A 22,092-nucleotide genomic window follows, 5' to 3' on the forward strand; every position below is an offset into this window, starting at 1 on the left:
TTTTTTTTTTTTTTTTTTTAATGAGAGAAACTTCCAAAGTACATGTCTGGAAAAATACCACTCTTAATAAATCCTTCTACCTCTTCAGTGACTGAATCTGTGCCATTAAATGTATCCAGAAAAAAAGCTAACTCTACATTAACTGATCTTTACATTTATTATTACTAATAACTGCTGGGCCCCTAATGTGGCCTGGTAATCCTACTATATTTTCTCATTTTCTTAAAGACCTTGATAAATTTACATATTCTTTTTTTTTAATGTTTTCTTTATTTTTGAGAGAGAGAGACAGAGTGCAAGCTGAGGAGGGGCACAGACAGAGGGAGACACAGAATCTGAAGCAGGCCTCAGGCTCTGAGCTGTCAGCATAGAGCCCTATGGGGGGCTCTAACTCAGGAGCCATGAAATCATGACCTGAGCCAAAGTTGGACGTTTAACTGACTGAGCCACCCAGGTGCCCCCAGCATATTTTTTTTAATTGAAAAAAATTTAAGGTGTAGATTCTTTTGGATATCTTATCCAGACAATTATTCCATTCCCCTAACAAAGGCAGTTTTTTATTCTTCGAGTTAATTTATTTTACTGGCTAGGATCCCTAGTCCACTGCTGTATAGACATTCTTGTTTTGTTCCCAATCTCACAATTCCACCCTTTATTTAACTGACTGTAATTATCTTTCCTCCACAACACTCCACTGAAACTTTTCATAAAGATAACCCATGAAACCAATTCCCCTTATTCTAATGGTTAATACTCAGACCTCTTATTTGACCTGTTTGTAGTAATTAAGTCCTTCAGATACTCTTTCCTCCTTTGGCTTCTATAATACCACACACTCTTGATTTTATTTCTTTCTTACAAACTGCTTCTCTTTAATTCGCTACTCCTTCTTACCCTTTAAGTTTTAAATTTGATTTGCCTCAGGATTCTTCTAATCTTTGTCGGAACCAGGTCTGTAGATTTTCTCTTCTAGTTTCACAGCTTACGTATCATGTAAATACCATCAAATAAAACTTTCCCAACTCTGTATCTTGAACAGATCTATCTTCCAAAGTGTAGATGAATATATCTAAATGGGCATATAGCACATTTTGTTTTCTTTTTTTTTTATTTTTTTTATTTTTTTTTATTTTTGGGACAGACAGAGACAGAGCATGAACGGGGGAGGGGCAGAGAGAGAGGGAGACACAGAATCGGAAACAGGCTCCAGGCTCTGAGCCATCAGCCCAGAGCCCGACGCGGGGCTCGAACTTGCGGACAGCGAGATCGTGACCTGGCTGAAGTCGGACGCTTAACCGACTGCGCCACCCAGGCACCCCTGTGTTTTCTAATTGGTATGTAAAGCATAACAAGTCAAATGTAATCTCATAATCTTTCCTCCAAAACTGGCTGTTTTGCTTTCTTCATCCTTCTCTTCCTCAAAAAATAGCAAATCCACTCTTCAGATGCTCAGGCCTATGACCTTAGAGTCATTTTCTTTTCTTTTGACCATTGTAGCAAATTCATCATCAACTTCTCTGTACTTTATCTTCAAAACACATCAGAATCCAATACTTATTAACACATCTGTTTCAAAATACTGGTCCAGGCTACCATTAACTCTTGCCCAAATTGTCCTATAGTCTGTAAACTGCTATCCCTTTGATTTCTCTCCTAACATAGCAGTTAGGGAAATCCTTTTCAGAAAGCCACTGTTCTAACCATATGTCTCAAATGGCTTCCTATTTTCTTCAGTTTGAAATTAAAATTCTCAAAAAAAGTTTTCACGTGCTCTGGCCTCCCTCTCAAGCGTCTGACTTTATTTCCTACTACTACCACTCCTTTTTCTCACTCTGATCCAGACACACGAGCCTCCTTTCTATTCCTGTAGCATGGCAAATACACATTATAGCTTCAGTACTTTGTACTGCTATTCCTGAACCTGCACTATCCTTCCCCCTGATGCCCACATGTTCAATTTCTCATCTCCTTTAGGTGTCTTATCAAATGTTGGTTCATCTTTGAGGCTTTCCCTATCTTTAAAATAGTAACCCATTAATATAGTACTTTTCTTTATTTTAATTTTCTTCATAACACATATCATCATCTAAAATGCTAAATATTAAATTGTCAGGTAACTAAATTCAACTGAGTAAATTTTAAAGGTCTTACTGGCTTTCTTCGGTGATTCATGAATCCAGCAGCATTCAATCTAACAGATAGAAAAAAAACCTCCAAAGAGCCATACAAGTTAAGATAATTTATAGGCGTAAGGGAGTAGGAACCAGGAAGTTATACTAGGCAAAAATCAAATTGGTTATTGCCAAGTCTCTTCCTTATAGAGAGCTGGAACTATTAGTCAAGCTTCAATTTGGTGACATAGGACTTAGCATGATTGACTCCATTTGGAGCCTGTTGTCTTTAATAATGTTCTTTTGGGAGGCGCCTGGGTGGCTCGGTCAGTTAAGTGTCTGACTTCAGTTTGGTCATGATCTCACAGTTTGTGAATTTGAGACCTGCATTGGGGTCTCAGCTATCAGTGCAGAATCTGCTTCAGATCCACTGTCTCCCTCTCTCTCTGCCCCTCTCCCTCTTACTCTCTCTCAAAACTAAATAATCATTAAAAAATGTTATTCTTTAATAAAAATTGTAGCTAAGTAGGTTAGCTTTTTGTCTATTACTACTGTGTCCCAAGTGTGTAGAAAGTTTCATGGCACCAAACAAATCTTTGTGAAGGTATGAATGACCGAATGAGAAACACTCCACTGAAACTTTTCATAAAGTTTTTCCATTGTAAGACTGGAAGAGAAAACTTTTCATTTTATTTTAAAAGCATTTTCCGTTACCTGAGTTTCTTGTTTGTAATAGCTCAATGATAATATTTATAGAAACAGATGACCAAACCAAAATATAAACAATTCCAATTGTGTCAGAGTCACAAAATCTGAAGAAGTTTGAGCAAATCTTTATTATGAGATACATTATCACATTTTTCCTTCTATGCATAGTGGGAAATAAATTTTCAAAATTTTAAAGATGATCCAGAAATAATATAAAATAAAAAGAGCTATTAGTCAAGTAATACATAAATCTATGATAAGCAACAATCATCTAATATGCTTCAGGTTTCATAAAATATATTTTTAATTGTCTTATTACCAACCAAAGGTAATTATAGATCATTGTACTTCTATATTGATATTAATTTAGTCAAAATTTTATGTGGATGAGGGCATATTTGCCAAAACAGTTTTAATTTCATTTTGGTAACATCCATCTCTCTTAAATTTTATTTTAGTTCTTTAGTGTTAGAAACCACTCCCTTAGGGTACATAAGCCAAAAACCACTCACATTTTTAGCTAAACCTATGCTTCCTTCCATAAATCAGTTCTGTCATTTTTACTGATCTCACCCTTAATGTCCTTGAGTGGTTAGTTATAAAATATTAATGGTTTCAATAAAAATGGAAACCAGAAGACAGTTGAAAGCCTAAATTATCAAATTTAAAAAACCAGTGAAAATATAAATGCTTCTATACCCAAGGTATATAGCACTATAACATAATCTGAAGACCTTGTACAGTTCATATAATAATAAACTACTCAAAATGTAGAAAATATTTATTTTAATTTTTTTCTCCAAATGGGAAACACTGGAATATATGTTTTTGCTTTGTATGATAATCAAATGTGTTTGGCTCATTAAATTTCTACACTTTAACTTCTCGAATCTAAATTATTTACCAATACCAAACACTTATAAATAATACATAGAACTTCTAGTATATTTTAAAGTACTATCTTCTAAGTAGCATTGCATTTCTGGAATGGGGTTTAAGTAATGTATCTTCCTAGTGGCATGTTGATAACCCTGTGTAAAAATATTATAGAAAGGATAACAATGTGATTTCAGAATTTAAAAATATATTACCAATATTACAGGGTATTTGTAATCATGATTCATAGATGGCCTTTGATAGCAACTTATAAAAGTTTTATTTATTTTAAGAATTTCTTTGTAGTATAATATAAAATCTCTTATAATTTACTTGATTTAATTGTATTTGGATTCTTGGGTTGAGTACGATTATATGACTTATTAAAATGCTTTTTTTATCCATCATTAGTGATAGACTCACAGCATCTATTCACTACTCAGTGTAGAAAAAGCACCCCAGGATATGGCACCTGTTATCATGAATGGCATTTCTTACTTTTTCAATAATTACATGTGCACATCATATTTGCATAAGTGTTTTGATGACTTCTTCAGTAATCATTGAGTTTAGGTTGTTGGTCTATTCAAATTGTTTTTCATCTTTTACACAGAAAATTGAAAACTTTACCTCACAAGATGAACTTTTTAAAGAAAGACAATGGGTTAGTTCATTTTATGATGATCAACCAACTATTAAGTGTAATTTCGTCAAATATTTTTATAAACCGTTTGACAAAAGTTATTCAATCTTATAAATAAATGAAGGCATGGTATGTGAACTGCTATTTCTTTTCTATTCTTTTCTTCTTTTTTTTTTGTTATTTAGAATATCACCAAGTGACAGTTTGTTTTTATGAAATAGAAACGATAGTATTGGTATTGTTAGACTGAATACATTCACTCAAATGCAATATGTCCCCTTTGTCTCAAGAAAATAAAGTTCTCATGTGGAATACAATTTCAGCATAGCATCTTTCATTCTAATTTTCAATATGCTTTTTCCTTCCTATTGTGGAAAAGAAAAGTCTATTTAGAAATACCATCAAGTACACTGATAGATCAGTAGGTATTGATAACTGGAGCAGTGTCTGAGTGAGTCAGAGTCTGTTTATTTCTGTGTAGAAACAGGAAACTTCAAATGGTGTCTCAGTGAAGGTAGAAAGTCTTCTAATCCTCAGTTCTAATAAAAGAATGGTCATTTTTAATCAGGTCACTAACAAAAATAATTATAATATTTACAACTATTTTACATTAGGTAATTTGCAAATAGTATTTAAACCTTAAGGCACAACTTTTATAGTCCTATTCATGATGAATATATGAAGGGCCTCAGTAACTTTTTCAAGGTCATAGTGGTCAATTCACTAATATGAACCCTGAATAATACCACAAGAATTCTTACATTTCCAAAATTATACTGAATCAGTCATTCTTTCTAAATTAGAAGAATGGTAAAATGACATTTGTTAATTATCTTTTATATGTATAATATATTGTTTAGTCATAATAAACCTGAAAGGGATTGTTATTTTTTAATTGAATAAAATAATACTGAAAAATGTTATGCAAATTGCACAGGATCACACTTTTATATACAAGTGTTTATATACAAGGTTTTATTTCTGATTCCACAACAAAAAATTGTTTGTGCTCCTCACTGTCTATGAAAACGTGGATCATAAAGTTATTTATGATTTGTAGTCTGTTGGTACTCAAAATGATTTACACAATAAAAAGTTCTCAAGGAATGGAAAATGTTGATACTCTTCTATCTTTGGTGATTAGCTAGTAAAAATTTAGCATTTTACTGTAATGTAATTTTACTGAGCTTTGTGTTCTTTTCAGAATTTATTTTTTGAAGCCCAAAATAGCATAAAGAATAAAGCATAAAGCACAGAAGAATCTTGTGAGCTCTCTCTACCATGCCATTGCTAAATTAGTAGTGTATATTTTAGTTCTCAATGTTGGCTATTCACAAAGATAATTCACAATGAGTAAATCAATAAAACAGGGTGAGTTTTATCAGTATAAATTATCAATATTTATGTGAATGCATACTAAGAGAGATTATTGCTGGTGTCTTGTGTACGTGTTATCCTATTATACCCTACACAACATATGGTAATGGAGTTGAAAACTTTTTCTAAGTTTTTTTCTATATCTTAACAGTAAATAATAGATCGAAAAGGTTCTTTAAGGTAAAGTCAAAAAGAAATGACTATTTCAGATGCCTATGTTAGCAAGATCTGGTTTTAAAGTCAAGAGGTTATAAACAGAAATGTTACACTTTTTTCATAATGACTTTAATTGTATATAATTAAATATATAATTTACTTATTAACTATATTTCAGAATGTTTCTTATTATAAAGTTTAAAATTATCTTGAATTTTAATCCATTTTCAACTCCTATAGTTGAAATTAAGCACTTTTAGTTAATTATAATTCATTAAGGGTGACAGATTAAAAACAAAGCATCTGTTTCCTAAATAATGTGTTTTCATTAGTATTATTTTTGTGTATCATTATCAAGGAAAGGTTACATGTAAAAATGACTTAATTATAGTTGTAAACATTATATAAGCAAATTCATAATGGTGAACTATAGAATAAAAGATTCTCATTTATATTCACATTGCATTTCCAAGGTGATTTTATAATATCCTACTACAAATCTGTTTTTAATTGGGTATTTATTTTCAAGATAGTATTAACTGTAGCTAGACAACTTGGCCTCTTGTGGAACCAATCTTTATGCCCCTTTGGGATTGGATGGCTTGGAACATCATAACACACTGACTAAAAGGCAGATCTTCACATGTCAGAGTATATTCATTTTTTTATTATAGAATTTTTAATGTAATTTATTTTTGCATACTGGCAAAGTGCAATGTTTAGGACCATGTTGTTGTCCTTGTTAAAATAGTTGTTTTATTGTTTTTTAGTGGCATGTTGGCAGGAGGACAGATATTTGCCTACTTGTAAAATCTTCAGATAGTGAGATAAAGGGAAGTAAAGGGAGTTGATAAAGAAGAGTGATGAGAACTTTTATATATAACAAATTGGAACTTTGGCAATTGGGAACTTGATAACTGTTACTTGGTAGCCAATTTGATGGCATGTTGTAATGCGTTTGATTTTTAATGGCCTCATTGATCTATGGAGGCAAAGTACTGAGTGCATTGCTTATCTAATCTTTCTCTGAACCCATTCTAAACTACTATTCTTTAAGAAAATGCTATTTTTAACTTTAGAATGAACAGGTCTCAATTATCTACTATCATTAAGGAAGTATTGATTGGAATATGATCATTTTTGTTTGATTTAAATCTTTATAACTTCTATGATGTAACATTTTTATTAACTGTATTATTTCACTAGCACATTCTTTAGAACACTGTGAAATTATTTGATAGTTAAGTACTGGAGTGTGCTTAACAAAATCCTTCAAATGTTCTTCTTCTATATGCTTAAAGACAAGTATGAAAAAAATAATTTCAATTAATATGTAAGAGGTGAAGGTGACCTCAGTAAGTTGTAAGAATTCCACTTCAAACTTTTTGATGGAGTTATTTCTGAATAATTGAAATGAGACCTTCCCACCTGTACCCCATTTTTTAGACAATTGAGCCCATGAAATCTTGGTATTCAGATGGAGTTGTCTTTAGGGACAGAAGTATTACGGTTTCCTGAGAGACACATGTCCTTCACATATTTCATGTTAATGAGTAGGTGAGTTGAGTAGAATCATTTTAGAAAAGGGACCAATTTTGATAAAAATTGAAGCATTATCATAAAAGCTATGTTTTCCTGACTGCAATGTGAAATATCCTTATTTGAAACACATATTTGATTTAGCCAGTACTTGCTCCTTGCCTTCCAATATGAGTGGCTCAAGCTCAGAGGTTAAAGCTAATTTTAAACACATTAATATATCACACATTACATCATGAAGAGAATGTTAGTCAAATTCCATTATGCAATTTTATAACAAATTAGTAGTTTACATTAGAGAAAAAATAATAGGGTTTTATTGAATTCTTCTCTGTTATATAATGCTATGTTCATATAAATTTTGCTTTATGAACAAACTTAATTTATAAGCAAAATAAGCAACATGAAATAAAAGTAATTTTGAAAGATAGAAAGTAATGATGTACATTTAGAAGCCAACTCCTACATTCAACATTTTACTACTGTAGAGTAGAAACAAGAGTTAAACAACACAGATTGGTATAGTGATACAAAATAGACATTGTTAGAAATGCAAGGCCCTCGGGCACCTGGGTTGCTCAGTCAGTTAAGCTTCTGACTTCAACTCAGGTCATGATCTCAAAGTTTGTGAGTTCTAGCCCCGTGTTTTGCTCTGTGTGGACAGCTTGGAGCCTGCTTTGAATTCTGGGTCTCCCTCTCTTTCTGCCCCTCCCCTGCTCACACTCTGTTTCTCTCTCTCTCTAAAAAAATAAACATTAAAAAAAAATAAATGTAATGTCCATATTGTGTAGAATGTTTAACAGTATGACTTGGGGAAAACAAATTATTAATAAAAACTTTAGATGATGTACGTGTAAATAGTTACATTTGAATACCAATCTTTTTTTCTGTAAGATGTTTTATTTTGTCTTGAAAGGAGCTAAATAAATGTATCAAAGCTTAGTGAATAGATACAATTATCACATTATAATACATGGACTCTTTACTATTTTCATGGATAAAATAATTAGAATATGATGATCATTTTCTTTCCAAGCTACAGTCTACGTAAATTACAACAAAGGGCGATTGTATATATTTCCCACTCATACACATTCCCACACATATATATGTTGTTTACACAGATAATTTTGATGATACTACTAGTAGAAATGTGAGATATATTTCTTTAATAGAGAAAGATGAACTGCATTATGCACCCAATAAAATGATGGTTTCATAAAGTGACTTGATATTTGAATGAGTCCTAAAATGATCAATATTTAAAAAATAAATTGAGGGGGGCACCTGGGTGGCTTAGTTCATTGAGCTTCCTACTCTTGATTTTGGCACAGGTCATGATCCCAGGGTTGTGGGATAGAGTCCTGAATCAGGCTCCACACTGAGCGTAGAGCCTACTTGAGATTCTCTCTCTGCCCCTCTGCCCTTCTCTTCCATTCTCTTTCTTTCTGAAAAAATAAAAATACATTTAAAAATAATTGATGTAATCATAGTTAATTGGCCAGTTTATAATCATTCTCTTGAGAAAATGTAGCAGTAATTCATGCCTGATCAAAGTTTTGCAATCTGTATCTAAGTCCAAGATGAATAATTTAATTCCAGTGACAATAATTATGAAGATTGGATTTCTCTATTTTATTATATTAATAATTTAAAAAACCCATAATTTGTGCCAACTACTGTGAAAAATATTTCAATATATTCCCCCAACTTGTATCAATATTACTATAGATAGCTTGACCAGTATCTCAATTAGAAAACCGCAGAATTAGAATTTTAGTCTTTATTGTTCTCATTTTCAACCATTACTGTTAAAACTTATATTTTTATTTTTTATAGGATTAAGTTATAACCTGTAAATATGAAAGTTAGTGTGTAAATAAATGCACTAGGACTTTTATATACTTAATTATTTTGAAATCTAAATATAAGGCACTAATGGTGCCATTTGTCTTTCTATATATTCACATATAACTTCTTTCTATATACCTACATATACAAAATGTCAAAACTAAAAACAAGACTATTTTTTGTTTGTGTTTTGCATGTGTTGTAGGAGAACATACAATTATCTTGTTTTTTATCTTTTTCAAATCCTATCTTGTCAGATTGACTGTGAGAAAAGTGTTTACAAACCTCAAAATCTACTTTATGTGTTTAGTAGCAAAAGAGCTGGATATTTGGAAGGTCTATTTTCATTATGAGAATGAAGAGAGTTTCTGTCACTATGTTTCCCGGAGAAAATACCCCAAGAATTTTCCTACAAATTGGGGCACAATTTAGGATCATAGTATAAATGCTTAAATACTGCACATGAAATAGATAACGAATTTAGTGTGTAAGAACCCTATATATTATAAAATCTATTTTTTAAATTAGTATATTAAATTAACTTGCTTTACAATTAACATACAAGAAAAGTCATATTTTAAGAATGTTTACATTAAAATATATTACAAGCAACTATTAGATTATCAGGAATTCAGCATATTTCTATGGAGGAGGGATTTTCATTAACTCATTCATTTATCGTAAATAATTATACAGTGCCTGATACACTTCAGTCATTAACTAGATGTTTCAGACATATCTAGTGCTTAAGAAACAGCTACATTTTCTGATACATCCCATTCTTTTTGTAGTTCGGGGAAGCTATGCACACTTCTCAGTGAAATTAGAGTGCACAACCTCACAACTCTTCCTTTATATTCCCTTCTGAAAGATCTAAAAGCAACCATTGATATTACGGGGCCACAAAATGAAAACAACTAGATTCTTGAGTAATTGATTGGAAGAACAATGTTCTAAAGAGCCTCCTAATCCTTAGAGGACTTTTATGAGTATAAAATGCATTTATTATATTTTACCATTGAGATCTCATAGTCAATTTGATACTGTAGCATACTGTATAACACATTAAGTGAAAAAGAGATTTGGTATGAAACTCCATTGGTCTTATCCCTTACCACATGGATCTCATTATCAGCTATAGAAGAAAAAGACCATAATCACAAAACCCCCCAAAAAAGTATTCAACTTGATCTTGGCCTATGATTATATCGGTGAAAATTTGACCAAAAAAGTAAGCCATATATTTAAATATATATGTGAATATATAATTATATATGATATTATATATAAACATACATATATATATATATATATATATATATTATATCATTTATAATTGCATGGATTGGCTTACCCAGTTTTATGTGCTGGCTAAGCAAGTCTGAAAATGGAGATTAGGCACTGAAAAAGAGACTAACAGGCAGGCTCAAACTCCAGTCATGAGTTGAAGCTACTGTGAACATGAGGAATTTGTCTCTCAGGGAAGTCTCAGCAGTACTTTAAAGGACTTCCAACTGATTAAGTCAGGCTCACCCAGGTTATTCTGGATAACCTTTCTTAAATTAACTCTTTAGGGCCTTAAAATTTTTTTGTTTACGTATTTATCGAGAGACAGAGAGAGTGAGCGGGGAAAGGACAGACAGAGAGGGAGTCACAGAATCTGAGACAGGCTCCAGGCTCTGAGCTGTCAGCATGGAGCCCAACACAGCTTGAATTTACGAACTGAGAGATCATGATGTGATGATGACCTGTGCCGAAGTTGGACACTTAACAGACTGAGCCACCCAGGTGCCCCTCTTTAAGGCCTTTAATTATGCAACAAAGCGACTAAAATGTTTAGATGGTTTCCTTTACTAGGGTATTCAGGGAAAGCCTTTCCCATAATCATAAGGCCCTGAAAATCATTTGCCAATGTTCATTGAAAAGCTCATTATATACATATTTTCATGTTCTCACCTTGGAATTATAAACCTGTTTTATGAAATGGCAATCCCAGTCTAGACAGAGAATAGAGAGTGATGTGAGAATGGGTGATGTATCTAGAGAGATGGTTGGGTAGGAGAGGTAAATCATTTAAAGTAATTGAAAGAAATTCACCCTGTCCTCTGTAGAGACCAGAAAGCTGGTCAATTCTATAGGGTTTAGTGAGCTGATGTGTTTCAAAATGATGACTGTATAACATGTGGAGAATAATCAGTTTGGAATGAAGATGTAAATAGAAAATCAGCTAGGAGTCTATCCAAGTTTCTAGGTAAGACCTTATCATGGCTTGGTCAAGGATGATAATGTGGAATAGTAAGATTTAAAATATATGGAATTCACTCACGATTGTACCTGAGAGAAAGAAAAGAGCCAATTGTCACTAAGATTTTCAATTTTAATGACTACAGGCAAATTATTCTCAAAAATGATATTGGAGGTCAGGTTCCAGACTAACTCCTTTTCTGCTGTCAATCGTGGGCAAATCACTGGTTTTTAGCTTTAAACTTAGGAGTTTATGGTTGAGATATGCATTCTCAGATCTAATTGTTCAGAAACTTGGTTCAGGCCTTCTACCAAGCAATTGTGGCTCCTTTGTCAGGGCAGGCATCAGCATCATGTTTCAGCAGTCCACAAGCCATGTCATGTCTCAGCTCTCATTACTTGATGTTATTGTGTGTATGTGTTTAAGGGGGAGCTCTGTTTTTGTGGCCTATGGTTTTTTTGTCCCTTTCTTATTTTCAAATGAGGTGGTAATTAAAAAAAATATTTCTATATTTTACCTTATATATTTCTAGAAGTAGAAAAGCCCAATCCACTATGAGTTCTTAAAATGACAAAGTTTGTGTTTCCCTCAGAATTTTTAATAACTCTGAAGTACAGCAATTATTTTCATGTTTCAGTAAATGGAGGCTTAGGAAAACAACCAGAACCAGATGAGAGGTTTTTTTTTTAACCTAAAATTTATTTGGATATTTTATATACAAACTTAGATTTATATTTATCATGATTATATTATAATATAACCTTATAATATGCATATTGCTACAAATATACTTGTCATACTTATAAATGAATACATATCATTATTATGTAACCAGTATTCAATTGTTGAATATTTAGGTCTCTACAAACATTTTATCTGTGATGCTAGTTCTGCAATGTAATATACTCCAAGAGAGAAGTGGTGGGAGAATACAGAATTAAATAAATTATTTTCAGGGGAAACAAAAGCAAAATCAATGTGGTTTCCCATTTATAAAAGTATTTGAAGTAGTCCCAGAGAATACTGAGCGAGATAATGAGATGGAGAAATAGAGAAGAGTTCATGCAAAGGACTACAGTAAAAAGGTCTCTTCCACGAAACTGAAGAAGGCCTGAAGACTTTACAACCATGTGCTGTAGCCTTTGGCTGAATTTAAGACCCTGATGTGAGATCCATAAGGGAAAGACTCTCTCAAGGAGCACCCCATCACCATGAACGTGAGGCCAATAGAACTCGAGTGACCTATTTTCTTCTCTCTGAAACGACAATATAACAACAGGAGCTTAGCAAAGAGGAGATAATAAGGCTATTACATATTCAGTTCATTAGGGGAAAAGACATTTGGGTACCAACTCTTTTTGCTTTTCCTAAAAAATATTTTTACCTAGAGAGCAATAAATGTGTAGTACTTAATCGCAGACAGTGTTTCTGGAGATATGTATAATTATTCAACCATCTTAGGTAGAACTAATTCAAGTCTTTAGTGAAATTAGAACTTGGTATAAGCACCATTTTTTTTTTTTTTTGGCCAGCTTTATAGAATTTGAGACAAGTTTTTTTTTTGTTTTTTTTGGGGGGAACAAGTCCATTTTTCAGTAGATAATTTTGAAATACAGCGGTCAGTTTGGTAAATGACTACCAAGTTTCAACTAGCTTTCTCTAGGAAAATACATTAACAAATAGGTCATCTCACAGTGGGGTATATATAACCCTATATTTGACTAGGTTGGCATTAAGAGAACAAAATAGTCTTAAGTACTGAAATTTGAGCCCCCATGTGATATATTGGAAAAAATAGCCAAAATAATTTGTGTTTCTTTCCATTAAAATATGGTGTTATTTCTGTACCCATTGAATCTGTGCTGTGTTTGTGACTCAATTGGCAAGTGACATAGAAATTTAAGTTCAGGACATACATACTTTTACTCTGGATCCTCTTGAAACCCTGCCATTGACCTATGGAGAAATCTGGGATAATTTTCAGGACCATGGGAAACCACACAGAGAGAGGCCTCTGATGCTAGTTGTCCCATTTTTCTGGCCATCCCAGTCCTCGAAGGTGAAGTCATTGACATGTAGTGAGGCAATCTGAAAATAGATGAGCCTGGTCCAGACCAGAAGGATTGTCCCCTATATGACCCACAGAATCATTATCTAAAGAAAGTAAGTTTGGTGGTAGTTTACTCTGAGGTAGTAAATGACTGACTATATATAGCACAATCCAAATTTAAAGAAATTCTGATCTTACTCCTCCCAACTATTTTTAATATTCAAAATTACCAAAGTGTGATAACTTAAATTTTTTTAATGTTTATTTTTGAGAGAGAGAGAGAGAGAGAGAGAGAGAGAGAGAGAATATGAATGAGTGGGGGAGGGGCAAAGAGAGGGAGACACAGAATCTGAAGCAGTATCCAGGTTCCGAGCTGTCATCACAGAGCCCACATGGGGGCTAGAACTTGTCTCATGAACCTTGAGATCGTGACCTGAGCCAAAGTCAGATGGTTAACTGATTGAGTCACCCAGGCATCCCTAAGACATAACTTGGTGTTAATGTCTAATTATGCTTACTTTTTAACTGGTGGATGGTGTTTGAATTCAGATTCATTGCCTTGAAAACAGAAGGTACAATCAAGGATCTGAATTCTGTTTGTTTTAAACAAATTGCCATGTTACTCCGGAAGTCACACTAGTGTCATTAAGGAAAGCTGAAATATTTTAAAATACCTTATTTTGGCTATTTGTTTCTGACCACTGCCACTCCTGCTACTATGTTTGTTGTAATGGTTTCTTAAGGAGTAAAATTAGAATTTCTTGTGTATGGTGATTGATATTAACTAGAGTTATTGGTGGTCATTTTGGAACATACACAAAAATCTAATCATGTTATATACCTGAAACCAATGTAATGTTATTTCAGTTATATCTTGGTAAAAAAAAAAAAAGCCATTCTTAGAAAGAAAGGAAGAAAGTAACTTCTCTCAATGGAATTTCAGATCTAAATTATGTTATAGGAAAATTGGCATAGCATCCTAGTATTATAGCAAATTTCCTTCACTCAGAGTGCGTATCTTTCCTAAAGAGGAAAGTTGTCTGCAGCCTCTATATATGGGATAATTATAACTCAACTGGTCCTTATTCTTTTAACATCTTTGGGAAAAATCCAGTTTAGGGGCCTCATTGACTTTTTTTTTTTGTCATATGGCCTTAGTTAGGGCCTTGCCAGTCATGAAATGTATTTCATTGTCTTTAAACTTCTGAGACAGGGTCATGGTATTGGTCCTCTTTCTCTCATGGGGTTTCTATTTCTATATTGATTTACCCGTCTCCTTCCCAGTAAGCTTTAAACAGCAATGTGTATATGAGAACACTGGTATTAGGGTTCTCAAAAAGATAGAATCAGTAGGGTATGTGAGGTTTGTATATGACCAAATATATATTTCTTACAAATCACAACATCACAAATAGGCAATTTTAAAAATATATTTATCTTATTTCTATTTTATTTTAAAAGTCTGTCCTACTCCCAGATTTTGCATGTAGTTTAGTTTTTTTCTAAAGTAAATTTTACCTGTCACATTACAGTATTGAATTAATCAATTGCACTTTTAAAAAGGTATATAATGTAAAATAAACATTAGGTCACATGGTAAATGTACTTTGTAGTTTCTGGATTATCTATTCTGTTCAATTGATAGCTTTTCCCAGAAATAGTATGAGAAAAGAGAGGAAGTGGAAGAATACCAATTATCAGAGTACATGATAAAGTTACCATGATTAAATAAAAGATATGTATGTATGTATGTATGTATGTATGTACGTACGTCAGGGGAAAGGGAGGGATGGAGACAGAGAAAGAGAGAGAGAGAGAGAGAGAGAGAGAGAATCCCAAGTAGGTCCCACATTCCCAAGTAGGTTCCACATTCAGCACGGAGCTGGAGCCGGACATGGGGCTGGATCCCATGAGGCTCAGATCATGAGCAAAGCCGAAATCAAGAATCAGAGGCTCAACTGACTGAGCCACCCAGGTGTCCCAAAAAGATATTAATTTGAATGGATGCTGTATTTTGTCAAATGCTTTTTCAGCTATTGAGAGGATCATATGGTACTTATCCTTTCTTTTATTAACGGGGTGTATTACATTGATTGACTTACAAATATTGAACCACTCTTGCAGCCCAGGAATAAATCCCACTTGTTTGTGGAGAATAAATCTTTTAATATACTATTGGATTCTATTTGCTATTATGTCATTGAGAATTTCTGCATCTGTGTTCATCAGGGATATTGGTCTGTAATTTTCCTTTTTAGTGGAGTCTTTGGTTTTGGAATCAAGGTAATGGTGGCCTCATAGAATGAGTTTGAAGGTTTACCTTCCATTTATATTTTTTGAACAGTTTGAGAAGACTAAGTATTAACTCTTCTTTAAATGTCTGGTAGAATTCCCCTGGGAATCCATCTGGTCTTGGACTTTTTTTGTTGGTTGATTTTTGATTATGGATTCAATTTCTTTGCTGGTTATGGGTCAGTTCAAATTTTCTGTTCTTTTCTGTTCCAGTTTTGGTAGTTTGTATGTTTCTAGAAATTTCATTTCTTCCAGATTGCCCAATTTGTTGGCAGATAATTTTTTATAAATTCTCTTATAATTTTTTGTATTTCTATGATGTTGGTTGTGCTATCTCATTCATAATTTTATTTATTTGGGTCCTTTTTCTTTTCCTTTTGATAAATATGCCTAGAGTTTTATCAATTTTATTAATTCCTTCAAAGAACCAGATCCTAGTTTTATTGATCTATTGTACTTGTGTTTTTGTTGTTGTTTTTTCTATATCATTTATTTCCGCTCCTATCTTTATTATTTCCCTTCTTCTACCGCTTTTAGGCTTTATTTGCTCTTCCTTTTCTAGCTCCTTTAGGTGTACAGTTAGGTTGTGTATTTGAGACTTTTACTTGCTTCTTGATACAGGTTTGTATTGCTACATATTTGTCTCTCAGGACCATCTTTGCTGCATCCCAGAGGTTTTGGACTGTTGGATTTTCATTTTCATTTGCTTTCATATATTTTTAAATTTCTTCTTTAATTTCCTGGTTAACCCATTCATTCTTTTAGTAGGATATTCTTTAGCCTCCATGTATTTATGGTCTTTCCAAATTTCTTCTTGTAGTTGACTTCAAGTTTCATAGAGTTGTGGTCTGAAATCACATAGTACGATCTCAATCTTATACTTCTTGAGGGCTGATTTGTTACCCCATATATGGTCTATTCTGGAGAATGTTCCATGTGCACTTTAAATGAATGTGTACTCTGCTGCTTTAGGTTGAAATGCTGAATATATCCGTTAAGTCCATCTAGTCCAGTGTGTCACAAAGCCATTGTTTCTTTGTTCATTTGCTGCTTAGATGATCTGTCCATTGCTGCAAGTTGGGTATTAAAGTCCCCTACTATTATTGTATTATTATCCATGACTTTCTTTGTTATTAATTGATTTATATATTTGGGTGCTTCCAAGTTGGCATAAATATTTACAATTGTTAGATCTTCTTTTTGTAGATGAAACTTTAAATCAAAAAGATAATTCAGATGTAAATTATATCTGATAGGTTTGGGCAAATATCTGGACTGTATTTAAGTCCATTACAAATGATTTACATTAGCATCTAGAGAAATCATTCATTAGATCTTATTTCTAAGCAATAAGAAAAGAGCAGAGTCATTAGAAAAAATTGCAAGACAATTATTTAACTTGTGGAGGAGACAGCATAAGTTTTTAAAACTGGTATGATTTTAATTATATTTTCTATTAGAACTTTAGGTCAAGAGATGTTTTAAACTATTTACTATCCTTAGTATATAAATATAAAAATTGCCACCAAAATAATACCTTCCTAATTGTCCCCCTTGCCCCCTCTCCACAAACTGTTAACCAGCTATGAATGTATTTTCAAAATGATCAATTAAAGATTTATTCTAGTTACAAATATTCACAAATTTTATTATCTTAATTAAATTAAGAACATAAATATATATATATGAAATATATATATATTCTTTTTCTGAATACCAAACTTAAAGTAAGATTAAAGAGTTTTGAATTATTTAGTTACAAATAAAAATGTATTTTATTTTCTAAGTATATACATAACTAAACTCTTGTCATTCTGCTTTAATCAATGAGATCTTCTTTTTACTCTGAGTCCCATTTTTTAAGGTCCAATGAATGTATTATTAATTATGTATTACCAAAAATCATCTGACAAAATCATAAATGGAAAGAAGGCAACAACTTTACCACATTAAAACATTTAAAGGAGATTCATCAAGGAAAGTGGTTGCTGTAAAGAAAAGGTAAAACTCAAAAATTATACTGAATCCAGCCTGGAAGATAAACATTTAGAACAAAAAGATAATTATTATAAATTCCTGAACTAGTATTTACTTGTTTTGAAGACCTTCCTTGTGAGTGTTGGTTGGTCTATATGTGGTTAGCATAAAGTATCCAAGTTTTATTATTAATGTTTGAAAATGATCTACATTTTATTAAATTTAGGTATCTATAAATACAGTAAAAATGTTTTTAATAAAACAATGAATAATTGTATATGCAAATTAGAAAAATAAAGTTTACTTCAATAGTTTATTTTGTTGTCTAAATATAATGAACAACTGCAACAAATACAAGCAACTGATGAAAAAAATAGTATTTGCAAACTGATAATTTGACTAATGTGATTTTTATTTTTTTATTAAATTTTTTTTACGTTTATTTACATTTATTTATGTTTGAGAGACAGAGAGAGACAGAGCACAAGTGGGGGAGGGGCAGAGAGAGAAAGAGACACAGAATCCAAAGCAGGCTCCAGGATCTGAGCTGACAGCACAGAGCCCTATGCGGGGCTGGAACTCACAAACCATGACATCATGACCGGAGCCGAAGTCGGATGCTTAACTGACTGATCCACCCAGGCGCCCCCTAACGTGATTTTTAAATGTATGTTGTACACACAGCACAGATTATGTACACACAGATTATTCAGTGAAGACTAATTGGCAAAGGAAAATAGTAACTAAAACAGTGCTTTAAAATTACACATACCAAGTGTTACTTAATGGCTCTTTATCATAAAACATATCTTGAAAGTTCAATGCAGGAGTAGTATCAACTAGGGCATACTTTAAAAGCTATAATTGGACTTTATCCCAGAAAAGGCTAAATAAATTGAAATATGTTTTATATCATTATGCATATTCTTCTGTGATAAAAATAGCCTTATATTTCTTATCAGCATGAAAAATTGTCCAACAGGGGAATAATCAAAAGGAGGGAAAAGAAGCAATCAAAAGAGAAAGGGGAAGAATTTTAGCATCCTTTTGAAAAGAAAGCAGTAAAGACTTGTGTGAATAATTTCAAAGCCTTGAATAAGGTGCTTGTACCTCCCAGAAGACTTGTGGGAAAAAATTAATATTTTAAACCCTTGAAGAGAACATACAAGACAATTTTAATTTTTTTAAATCTAGAATGTAAAGATGTGAGATGTACAATATTTCCTGTGCAGTATTATCTGAGAAAATATTCAAATATGGAAATAGCTTAATATCACAAGTCTTTAGCCCTTGAAATTTCTCTAATAAACAAAAATCCTCCCTCACATGTAAATTTATTTTGGTGGTCTTCTATGAAGACCTAAATATTTTTTTTTTCAACGTTTATTTATTTTTGGGACAGAGAGAGACAGAGCATGAACGGGGGAGGGGCAGAGAGAGAGGGAGACACAGAATCGGAAACAGGCTCCAGGCTCTGAGCCATCAGCCCAGAGCCTGACGCGGGGCTCGAACTCCCGGACCGCGAGATCGTGACCTGGCTGAAAATGAAGACCTAAATATTTTTTAAATGACTATATTATTTCTCTAAAGATTTTATATAGGGCTATATTTACACATTACAAAGGAGGTAGGAGCTACAATTTAGCATTGTTTTCATGTTGGTTGAAGGTGAAATACAGAGTTTTACTTTACTGTGGCCTCTCAATTCCTAAATTTTAAGTGCCCAACCACATGTAGACAAAATTATGTGAATATACTATTACACATGGAATCTACATGTTTGTTATACCTTGTGATATTTCTGTGTATAGACTTAAAATAAACTATAATCAAGTGGACCCCAAACTTTCAACCCAAACACACAGGTGAGAATATATGCACTCAATTATACAATAGCTTATATGACACATCAAAATAATTTTAACATTTTGATCAATACTTTAAAACTTCACTATTGGTAAAGTAATCATAACATTAACCGTATTCCAGTTTTTGCCTTCCAATTTTCCAAAACTATCTCTTAGCATTTCAACTCCAAAAGAGTGAATTCTTTTTCTTAAGTGGATTGCAGTTTTAATTAGTCAAGCAAAAAAATAGCTGAGAGTAATTATCTTAATATTAGATAAGACCCAGTGAAAGGAATATAGAATAACTTTGACAAATAGATCTTCCCTCGATTTACAGATCTTTACAGATCTACTCCATCCCTGGAATTTTTTTTTTCTTTTCTATTCTGTGGTTCTGAAACCTCCATTATTTTTTTGTTTTTATTTTAATTCCAGTTAACATACAGTATGATATTAGTTTTAGGTGTACAATTTAGTGATTCAACACTTCCATACAGCACCCTGTGCTCATCACACGGACACTCCTTAATGTTCATCACCTATTTAACCTATCCCCTCACGCACCTGGTAATCAGTTTGTTGTCTACAGTCAAGAGTCCGTTTCTTGGTGTGCTTTCCTCTGTTTTTTTGTTTTCATTTTTGTTTTTTTTCCTTTGCTCATTGTTTTGTTTCTTAAATTCCACATACGAGTGAAACCATATAGTATTTTCTTTCTTCTACTCACTTATTTCACTTAATATTATACTATTTGGCTCCATCCAAGGTGTCAAGATTTCATTCTTTTTTATGGCTGAATCTGCAATCTTTAAGACATTTATAGTTTACCTCTGGTCACTATTAAAACTAACTCCTCGATTTCTCAAGTCATATTTTTGATTTTTTTAATTTACTTCTTTCTTTTTAATAATGACTTTATTGTTATAACTAATGTTGAATTATTAAAGCAGGATTTTGTTATGTCTTTTGTGTGTGTGGTTGTGGTCCTTGCCACCAAGTTCTTGTCACAAAAGTTTCTTCACATAAATGCAAAACGTATTTTATGCAAGACGCAGAATCTGAAGCAGGCTCCAGTCTCCGAGCTGTCAGCACAGAGCCTGACACGGGCCGAACTCACGAACCACGAGTTCATGACCTGAGCCAAAGCCGGACATTCCAGGCGGCCCATGAATGTTTTTTTTATATTCTTCCTCGAACTTGTCACTCTGCTTAATATAATTGTTATAATCACCATTAAGAAATAATATAATTTAAAAAATTCTTTTAGTTTCATCAGAATCTGACCCAACGAATCTTGAGCTTATTTCTCCATATTTGTATGTATGCTTCTGCTATTTCCATTATGCCAGAGAAGTTTACCTAATGTTTCCCCATTGCCTTGGGTAGTGAGGAATTGTTAATTTTTGCTCAACTTTATTTAAGTAACCAGAAGGGTACTCAATAATACACATTAATGGTGACTGAAGATACTATATGCTCCAGTTGTTTAATTAAAATAACTTAAATGCCATAAACTGAATAGAAAATATATTTTAAGAGAGAAAGAGAAAAACAACCATAATTAGATATTTTGTGCTAGTTTTCCATTATTTTTATAAAATGGAGAATTTTTGTCCTGACAGCAGTAGACAGAACATTTAGTAGTCTGGTCTAGATGACATTTAGTATTTAGCAGTCTGGTGTGTACTTTCTTAAAGTATTGCAACTGAGTTTTAAGAGAAAAGCAAATAATAAACTTCCAATCCTCATAGAACTTGCATACAAAATTTGAAGATTAGATTTTGTAGAAATCTATTAGCCAAACCAAGTCACCATGGGCCAGGTATAAGAAAAGAAATAGTGCCCAATCATTATGAAAAGCAGCACGTGGGAAAAAGAACAAGAGAAATTGCTGTTGACCGTATTTGAAGATTATGTGCTACGATCCTATAAAATGAATGACATACAGGACTTTTACAATCAAAATTTGGAAGATGTTTTATGTTAAAGTCCTGTAGTCTATCTACAGATCTATGTATCTATAGATAGACATACATTTATTTTTTTTAACGTAAGGCAATGATTTCTAGTCTTATTTGATCGGAGTCACTTGGGGTTGAAACAATAAGTAACAACTTGCAAAGTTCTATCAACCACATGATAAAGATATATTTTTTCTGTCATAAAGATAGTATTAAATTTATTAGATACTTCCACTTCAATTATTTTAGTTAACCATTGTATATTTGTGAAATTTTAGCCTGGATTCAGGTGCATATGAACTATTTTTTATTTATAATGTGAAGAAAAATAAAACCTTAACAGGATTCAGCAAATATCACCATTTACTTGATTTTGTCTTCAAATTGAAGCATAGTTGACGTAAAATGTTACATGAATTTTGGGAGTACAAATTAATGATTCAATAATTCTATAAATTATGA

The sequence above is a fragment of the Puma concolor genome, chromosome C2 (assembly GCF_028749965.1).
Source record: "Puma concolor isolate L17-30 chromosome C2, mPumCon1.1.hap2, whole genome shotgun sequence".
Classification (NCBI taxonomy): Eukaryota; Metazoa; Chordata; class Mammalia; order Carnivora; family Felidae; genus Puma; species Puma concolor.